Here is a 10,127-nt window from a genome sequence, read left to right as displayed (position 1 = left end):
TGCTAATGTTTGTACCATGGGTAAAATTACCGCATATTGGGCCAGAATGTTACCTGAGCCACTATTCAGCTGCCACCAGCCTACCCATTGAAGTAGCTACCAGCAAGTTCAGGGCTCCATGAAGTCAACTTCCGGTCAATGGTCAAAGTCAGCGACCGATCAATGGTCAAAGTAAACGACGGTCAAAGTCAATGGAAAAAGTCAACCGTCGGTCAACTTTATCGAAGTCAAGTTGCCAGTCGCGCTTCTAGGAATTCGGAAGGAGGCCAATGCCTGGGGCCTACGCCGGCGGCCAACATCGGAGGATAATATCGGTGGCCTATGCCAGCGGCCAACGCCGGAGGCCAATGCCTGGGGCCTACACCGGCGGCCAATGTAGTTGTCCTACGCTGGAGGCCAATGCCGTACTTCCAACCAATCTGCCAGCCTATTATGTTGTCCACCAGTCAATCCAGTCTGCCAGCCTATTATGCTGTCAACCAGTCAATCCATTCTGCCATACCAAGTTTCATCCGACAGCGATCCCACGCTTTGCGGTACATCAGGCTTTGATGCGAATGGATATTTACGCTCCTCCTCTGTTCAACTGATGGATGTTTCCACCCCGAGCCGAGCCAATCCATGCTAAGCCAAGCTAGCCGAGTTGCAAGCTAGTCAAGCCTTTAGCTCAGTATTTTTCAGCCTTATTTAGTTGGCCTTGCAGATTTGTGCGCCCATGTGGGCTTAAGCAAGCTTTTTACTTCTTGGGCTTGGCATTTCACACTATTTCGTGGGCTTGGTCGTCGATCTTCTTTCTTTGATATCTAATTCATATGACGTCCAAATTAGATGATATTTGGCTCGTTGTGATCGTATCTCGATATCCTACATCATGAAGGTAAAATTTCTACAATTTGAGGAGAATATTTTTGGACCAACCACATCATCTATATTTTTGGTGCAAGGCGCTCACCAATCAAAGTCATTGAAAAATGGATCACGTCATCAACATGTTAATACCACGTTTTCAAACGGGTGACACGTCAGCTAATTCCTTCCACACAAGTTGCCACATCATCAAGTTGCCATCTTATTAGTAGAAGTTGCACCACATCAGCTGCTCCTTCCCCAACAACAATCTATTTCTCGACTTACTCCACATGCAAATTTGTTTGTTCGATAACTTCTTCATCGTACGTCCGAATTGAGCGATTTTCGGCTCGTTCCGATCGCATGTCAATTTCCAACAACATGAGGGCGGAATTTCAACGTTTAAAGAAAAATTAGTTTTTAAGATTGGAGCAGCGACATTGAAGAGGGGCGCATTTTAAATCACCATATGAAGCCATAATGAAATCCTCATAGATTGATGTTGTGTCGATTTAAGTCCACAACATTAAATGTTCGTGCTTGTTGTGTAGATTTTCAAATCTTGAGATGCTTATGTTCGATGATGATCATAACTGCTACAGTTGATCGAGCTGATGTAGTCCAGTTCCTCAGCAAAAACTGCAGTCTAGTTGGTCGAACTGCCGCAGTCCTTTTTCGTATAATTACTACATCCCAATTGATCGAACTGTTGTAGTCGGGTTTTCCTCAAAACTGTTTCAGTATAGTTTTCCTCACAAACTTCTATAGTTCGGTTTCTCAACAACTGCTTCAGTCCAGTTTTACTTATAACTGTTACAGTTCAGTTGATCGCAACTACTGAAATACAGTTCTATGGGAACTGTCTTCAATCCAGTTTTGATTCAACTGGTGCAGTTCAGTCCCGCAGAAAAATCTAGTTGCTGAGTCAATCCGAGACGCTAAGTAAACTATACTAGTCATCGCCGCTGGAAAACATCAACATAGCCAGCGGACATCCAAATCACCTCATAAACGAAGTCGCAATAACTCTTTTAATATGGTACGTATATAATTTACATATTTTCGCATCTTTTCATATAATAATTCATAGTTTTATTCAATGGAACACCTACAATGTGGCGAGCATTTTCTCACAAGGATATACACACATTTCAACTCTGCGTGGATCTGGAATAGTAGAATTGGCCCCCCGCGCGAATTCCAGATAGCAGACAACTTCAAAATTTCATGTGCGAACAAGATGCATCAAGGCAGTACACCCTTGTGCGAGCATTGAGCAGCATGATAATCACTATCTTCTGGGGGCGAGTTGCATATCACTTCAACATGACTTATCATCACTTGGGAGCGATATATGTAACACCTCATGGTCTAAAGTAAATCTTCTGAGGCGAGCTGCGTAACACTCCACACGCTTGGGGGCGAGTTACGTAGCACCTAAATGAGATGCAAATTCAGCTGCTGAAAATCCGAACGAAGGGAAACCTGAACTTCTTAATCCTACAACGAGTTACAGGATTAAGAGGGGGAGAGTATACACCCTAATATTTCGACGCAAATATTGCAATCAGTAACGTTAAACAGCTACAGTTAAGTTGATCGAACTATTGTAGTCCAGTTCCTAAGCAACTGCGGCATTCAGTTGGACGCAACTGATGCAATCCAGTTTTTCTCATCAATTCTGTACTCAGTTGGACGCAACTGATGCAGTATGGTTTTATTTGTAACTGTTACACTCAGTTTTATTGAACTACTTTAATCTAGTTCCTCAGCAATTGCTGCAGTCTAGCTGATCGAAAATACTGCATTCCAGTTATGTTCGCAGATCCTGCAGTCTAGCTGACCGCAGCTGCTGCATTGCAACTTTGCTCGTCGCTGCTGCAGTTCAGCCGATCGAAGCTACTGCAATCCAGCTATGTTCGCAGCTCCTGCAGTCCAGCTGATCGTAGCTGCTGCAGTGCTACTTTGCTCGTCGCTACTGCAGTCTAGCCGATCGAAGCTACTGCAGTCCAGCTCTGTTCGTAGCTCCTGCAGTCCGGCTGATCGCAGCTACTGTAGAGCAGCTCTGTTCGTCTCTGTTGCAGTTCAGCTGATCGAAGCTACTGCATTCTATTTATGTTCGCCGCTCCTGCAGTCCATCTGATCGTAGCTGCTGCAGTGCAGCGTAGCCCGCTACTCCTGCAGTGCAGCTGATCGCAGCTGATGCAATGCAACTTTGCTCGCCGCTGCTGCGGTCCAGCTCTGTTCGCAGCTCCTGCAGTCCGGCTAATCGCAGCTACTGCAGAGCATCTCTGTTCGTCGCTGCTGCAGTTCAGCTGATCGAAGCTACTGCAGTGCATTTATGTTCGCCGCTCCTGCAGTCCAGCTGATCGTAGCTGTCGCAATGCAGCGTAGCCCGCTACTCTTGGAATCCGGCTGATCGCGGCTATTGCAGTGCAGCTTTTCTCGTCGCTGCTGCAGTCCATCTCTATTCGTAGATCATGCAGTCCAGCTGATCGCAGCTGCTGCAGTCCATCTCTGTTCGTAGTTCATGCAGTCTAGCTGATCAAAACCGCTGCAGTCCAACTTTGTCCGAAGCTATTGAAATCCAGTTTTGCTCATTACTACTGCAAGGGACAGTTTTTTGTGGCCGTCGCAGTCCTGTTTACCGCAATCAGTGCAACCCAGTTCCGCAACAACTATTGCGATCTAATCTACATCGTTGTTGTTGTCCTGATTCATATAACTATTGACGACATGTAAAGATCGATGTCATATCCAGAAGCATAACCAAGACCATTGGAGGTCCAGCAACACACAAAGTCTATTACCATCTCAACTATTGAAGGATCACAACCTTTCTCGTGCAACTACCGCAGCTTAGTCCGTAATTGACAACAGCTTAATACCAACAGCTGCTACTAACCAGTTTGATCGGAAATTACTGACAGTTTGCAAATTCAAGTTTCGCTTATAACAAAAGCCGACACAGATTCCAGCTGAGTGACTTCAAATATAACTCATCTTTTCCAACAACTATTACCAGTATAGTTCTATGCAACTGCCTCAATTCAGTTTTACATCAACAAAAACAACTCACTTTCAACACTACTCCGCTCCATTATCACACTTTCATTCCTATTTTTGCATACAACAATGGTTCATACTCAACTGTTTTTCGCCGATCTTCCAATCACAATAGCCTCACTTGGGGGCGACTTGATTACGATTTCCACAATCAGCGAAGGCAGTTTTCTTTGCGCTCGAACAACGAAAATTTACTCTTGGGGACGTCTTGATTTCCGCAAACAACAAGGGAAGTTTTCCAATCACCTCAGCATCAATGATCCACACTTGGGGGCGATTTTCTTCATTGACTAAGGAAAAACAAATTTTCTTAACCACCAAAAGTTGGAGGTTAAGAGGGGGCGATATTTGTACCATGAGTACAATTGCCACATATTGGGCCAGAATGTTACCTGGGCCACTATTCAGCTGCCACCAGCCTACTCACTAAAGTAGCTACCAGCAAGTCCAGGGATCCATGAAGTCAACGTCCGGTCAATGGTCAAAGTCAGCGACCGATCAATGGTCAAAGTAAAAGACGGTCAAAGTCAATGGAAAAAGTCAATCGTCGGTCAACTATATCGAAGTCCAGTTTCCAGTGGCGCTTCTAGGAATTCGGAAGGACGCCAATACCGGAGGCCAGCGTCGGAGGCTAATGTCGGCGGCCAATGCCGCACTGCCAACCAGTCTGCCAGCCCATTATGCTGTCAACCAGTCAATCCAGTCTTCCATCCCATTATGGATATCAGCCAATCAATCCATTATGCAGAATTAATACAAAGAGGCATGCAAACATAGTTTCATGCGGATTAATGCCAGGAGGCATGCAAAGGAAGTTTCATGCGGATTAATGCCAGGAGGCATGCAAAATCCAACAAGTGCAGCATTAAAATAGGAAAGCAGTTTCATGCAAAATTAGTACATGGAGGCATGCATGGCAGTTTCATGCAGAATTGATTCCAAGAGGCATGCAGGGAGATTAATGCCAGGAGGCATGCAGGAAAATTTAAAACAATTTATGCCTACCTCATAATGAGGGAAAGACTCTAGTTCATAATTGTATAAATAGAGGGAAGATAATCCTGATAGAGGGGGTATCGAAGAGAGAAAAAATCCACTGTAATTCTAAGCTTAATAAAACATCACTCCCCAAGGGGATTCGTCCGTGGATGTAGGCAAACCATGCCGAACCACATTAAATTCGTGTGTCTGTCATTCTTGATTATTTCCTATTATTAACCCTGTTTTCATCAACAACACCAAAATCAACGTGTTTAGTGCTCGGAAATATTTCTGGGTGCAAACAGCTAGCTACACTATCTAACTTTTTCTTCTTCCTAAATTAGTTTTTCTTGAACACTCTTGTTTAATCTCTACACTAGAAAACATAGATCCAGTATTTCTATCTATTATCTAGGGTTTCAATTGTAGAGATTCGGTAAGATATTACTTCGATTGAGCAAATATTTTCCCAATTTCAGAGTTGTTCTTAATCAGGTGATGTTTCAATGGTGGTTTAGTTTTTTAAATTTTTTTGATTGGGTCGATTTCTAGGTCAGTCAATTAAATTTTTCTTTTTTTTTTAAGAGAAAGAGATATCTGATTTTGGTTTTTTCATGTTTGTTAATGCATCTTTTGTAATTTCTTTTGATGGAGCAAATGGATAAAGCTTCAATTCCTTTAAGGATTTTTTATAGACATGAGAAGGTGGACCAGCTAAAGAACTACCAAAGAAGGACACAAAAGGTATAACCAACCAAACACTTTGTGATTTCTCTATTTTCAGATAGATATTCATGTTTTTCGAATGGAATTTGTTGTTTTGAATCGGGGTTCTGATTTTATTGTAGATTTTTTCAATCATTTTGGTTCTATTAAAAAGTTAACAATAAGAAGTTTTTGTTATAACATATTCCATTTTGGAATGCAAGATGCAAAGATTGTTGCCTACTGTATTGAGAAATTATCTTGTGAAAAAGGATTGTTGTTTCCTTTAACTTACAATACATTTTCTATAGCCTGCTAAGCGTAGTGCGTATACTGGTGAAAATGCATTCACTCCGGTGGAGGAGGAGTTAGTTTTTGATAATGTAACTTGCCGAGCTTCTTTATTTATGAATAAACATTATTCAGACCCACTGGCTTCAATGTTTAAACTGCATTTGATTGCAGGGTGTGTCAGATTATGACAATGTTCGATATTGCCGCTCGTGCTAATATTTGCAAAAAGTGTTGGCCATTAATGAAAATTGCTATTAAAGTGATTGATTCTGCACTCAGAGGTAGGAGTTCCTACATTAGCTATTCAATAAGTGTAAAATCTTAGAAGAGATGCGTCATGCTCAGTGTTGTTGAGTGAGAAGGGAGACTCAACACTTTCTTTAGCACATGGTGGTACAAGTAGGAAAAAACGAATACATGTCTTTTATTAAGATCCTTTGAAAATTTCTATCGTGCTACCCAATCAGTGATCCTTTGAAATATAACTGTTAATATATTTTGTCAATAGAAGTTATCATAGAAGCAATTCTAAAGTTAGTGTTTTCTGGCCCCTTACAAAATTTTGATATTGTGGTATCGCTACTGATGCATTTGTGTTTTCTAATTATGTTTACGCATCATAGTATTATGTAAGTATCAAGCTTCTTTTTTGAATTATAAGGAAAGCGGAATAAAGAACTTACGTTTTTTTTTTGTTTAGAACAATTGTATTTCAGAAGATTTTGGATTTACTTACATTCTATGGGTATGTAGCGGTGGACGTGGTGCTCATTGTTGGGTTTGCGATACGCGAGGAAGAAGGTTCTGTAAATTTATTCAATTATTGAATTGTATACAAACTCCGTCTTTATTCAAAAGGTATATATATACTATCTATCCATGCAGTTTAAACAACGCACAGATAGCACGCCTACTGCAGACAATTTTCATGTATATACGGTGGTATACAACTATAGTAGTATCATATGTAAAGATCTCTCTTAGAATCTGATCAATCTCATGGGATCTTCCTAACTTATTCTTTCTTTCAGGGAAACCAAAATAACCATAAGAAAGTTTTCTTCATCCTTCTTTGGTGTAAGTATAGGTTTTGTTTTTGATGTTTTCAAATTCTCAATTCTTTTTTAAGTTTTACCAAGTAGTACCATATTCTGCAGAAAATCATATCAACAAGTACTAGGACCCTTCTTTGAAGAGGATTTTTTTTGTGGACAAAATCTACTTGAAACAGCAGATAAATTTGAGAAGATTCTTAAAATGATTCCTGATGAATGTATCTATCTCTTACCTACACCTGTTGGTCTTTTACAATCTTTTTTATTTGGATCTTCTTAAGTCTCAAGAAATCTTAGATGCTTATATAACAATTGGAATACATTTTATCTTTACACTTTCCTGATTTGTTTCTTAAGGTGTTTATATTGATACTTGGTACAATTTTTTAATGCTAGTGTAGTAAATTATTATGTAGGAATTGCATCTCTTAAGACGGGGAAAGAAGTTCGCAAGCTATTTGACGCCATTACTTGTCTCATAAAAGGTACTGCAAATGCAGACATTCTAAATGGCTTTCATGATTACACATTTCCCATACTATATGTTTGTCACTATATAGGAGATGATTGAGTCTGGTTATGATGCGGGTTATATCTAAAGATGAATCAATTGAAGTATTAAGAAATTTGCAGATGCCAAGCCATTGATGGATGGGAAGGTACTTCATGTATTTGTCTTTTTTTCATTTTTCCCTTGAAGACATAGAATGTTAGACTTCTTCTTTGTTTCAGACATTATGTAAGATTCCTTTGGCGTAGTAATGAGTAAAATAAATTGACAATTCTTTGATTCGAACCTTCGGTTTACACTTTCTAGTGAGGTACAACGCTTAATAATCAAATTTCTGCTGGATTATGTTGTTGGTGACCTTCATCTAGTAAGTGTGTTGTGATCTTCTTGACATCGTGCGGCGCCATGTCTTTGTCATGACATGCGAGTAATGTGCTGAAAATACAAGTGTTGGTTTGCTTTCAGGTTCCGGCAGGAGAAGAAGTTTGCGCCACTGCTTTTGCAGAATTCTATGCATTTCTAGTGGTGTCAAATCATGTTTGATGAACAACTGAAGAAGAGGACATCGGGTAATTAACCATTACAATTTCTTCCATTTTGTTGCAATAGAGATACTAAGTTCTATCAGTACTCAATCTTGTGTATTACTTGTTGTCTTGTCTTATGAAATTCAACAGGTTCAAATGTTTTGTCTTTTGTCAATATGGTATGCAAGAGTTTGCAAAACTCTATTTCTAAATCCATTATTTTCTTGATTGCAGACGAAGCAGTAATCAAGATTGCTGAGGACAAGCATATGTTGAATTAGATATAGAAACAAGTGGATTAAGGTAATCTTATTAGTATTGCTGGAACTCTTAGATTTTTAGATGAGAAAAGAGTCATCTGCCTATTCTTAGCAGTTATGAATCATCTGACAGTTGAACTCACCATGAAGCTAAGTATCATTGAACAAATCGATTAACATATATAATAATTCGAACAATTTTTTCTTCTTTCAAATGTAGAATGAATGAATGTTTGAATGTAGACAGAATGAATGTTTGAATGACTTCTTTTGAATGAAGGATGAATGTTTGAATTGGATTGGATTGAATGACAACAATTCCAGGGGATAGGGTGCTTGCAGGGTAAAATAAAAGGGGTGGGAATTAATTTTAACCAGGTCAATGAAGACTGGCCTTCTTTTTTTATTACAAAAAAATCAGTAACGGGAGAAAAGTGTTACTAAATTTTTACCACGACAATAAAAGTCGGTCAACGTATACTTAGTCAATATATTTGTAACTCTAGTAAAAATTTAGAAACGGCCTGGCCTTGGTTACTAATTTTCATTTTGTAACGGCTTAATTTCTGTTACAAAAGCCGTTACAACCCCAGATTAGTAACGGCAACATGCTGGTTACTAAAATTTGTTACCCTCTTTTGTAACGGCAGATTTAGGTTACAACCCCATTTAGTGACTGAAATAAGTGGTTACTAAACGCGAAATATGGTGTAGTGAAAGAATGTTGTTCTTTAACCGCGGTATTTTCTTTGTTTTATAACGGTTACTCCAGCCACAGATCAAAGTTACAACAACACATGGTTTATATCGTTCTTTATAACAGTGGGTTTGCAACGCTTAATATGCGTTGCAAATTCTCGGTTTTATTTAATTTCTCTCCTTTCATCGTTTATCAACACTTTGAGCTACGAGCCAATATGTTGTGAGAGTTTACATTATGATGAGATAATTTTCATGCAACCAAGACAATGGAGGGAGCTATTTACACATGATTGATGGGTAATTATTTTATTTTCTCTAGTTTTTAATTTATAATTCACTCAATCACTGCTTTGAAGAACTTAAAATTGTTTGCATAGTTTTCTTAATCACTCGTGATTCAATTTGATAGGTTATAATTTTTTTAATCAATTGATAATCTATGCTTAGGGAATACAATTAATATTTGAGGATATGCCTGATTATTTGTGAACTAAGAGATAAAATGACTTAAAAGATAATTAGGGTTTTGAAATATTTAGGATCATTCAATCATGTGTAATAGTGGAATATAATGTATTGGTTATTTTTAAAATCTTGAAATCATCTTTGAGTTGAGTTTTTTTTTTTTAGTTTTTATTAGGGGTTGCTATTCAAAAGGGTGTTGGTGCTCAGCTTGTTTCTAGACTACCAACCAGAATTTTGTACGAATCTCTAATGGATTAATAAAATTCCTTTCCATCAAAAATAAATAAATAATAAATTAATTAAAAATTGGTGAGGATACCTTGTGTTTTTTTAAGCGTTTGAGAAATTGTTTAACTTGTAATGATGCTAGTAGTGGAGTAGGTAGTTTTATTTTCCATAGATTAGGTGTTGCTATTCAAAAAGGTGTTGGAGCTCAGCTTGTTGCTAGGCTACCAAACAAAGTTTTGTACGAGTCTTGAAGTCCATCCTATTATAAATTACTAATTTATTGGTAGAAAAAAAAATTAGAAAATTAAGTCTAAAATCGAAAATCTTCACAAGTCTTAACGAACTTCATTAGGTAAGACTATTGGAAGTCTAGAAATGTTGAGAAAATCTATAGTGTTACTCTGAAAAACCTAAAGATGTATCGACATTAACTAAGACATCATCCTTCTGTTCAAGGTTAGTAATACGGAATTGACTTGTCTCC

The sequence above is a fragment of the Papaver somniferum genome, unplaced genomic scaffold, assembly GCF_003573695.1.
Source record: "Papaver somniferum cultivar HN1 unplaced genomic scaffold, ASM357369v1 unplaced-scaffold_10, whole genome shotgun sequence".
NCBI classification, from domain to species: Eukaryota; Viridiplantae; Streptophyta; class Magnoliopsida; order Ranunculales; family Papaveraceae; genus Papaver; species Papaver somniferum.
Note: the sequence above shows the minus strand (reverse complement) of the source record.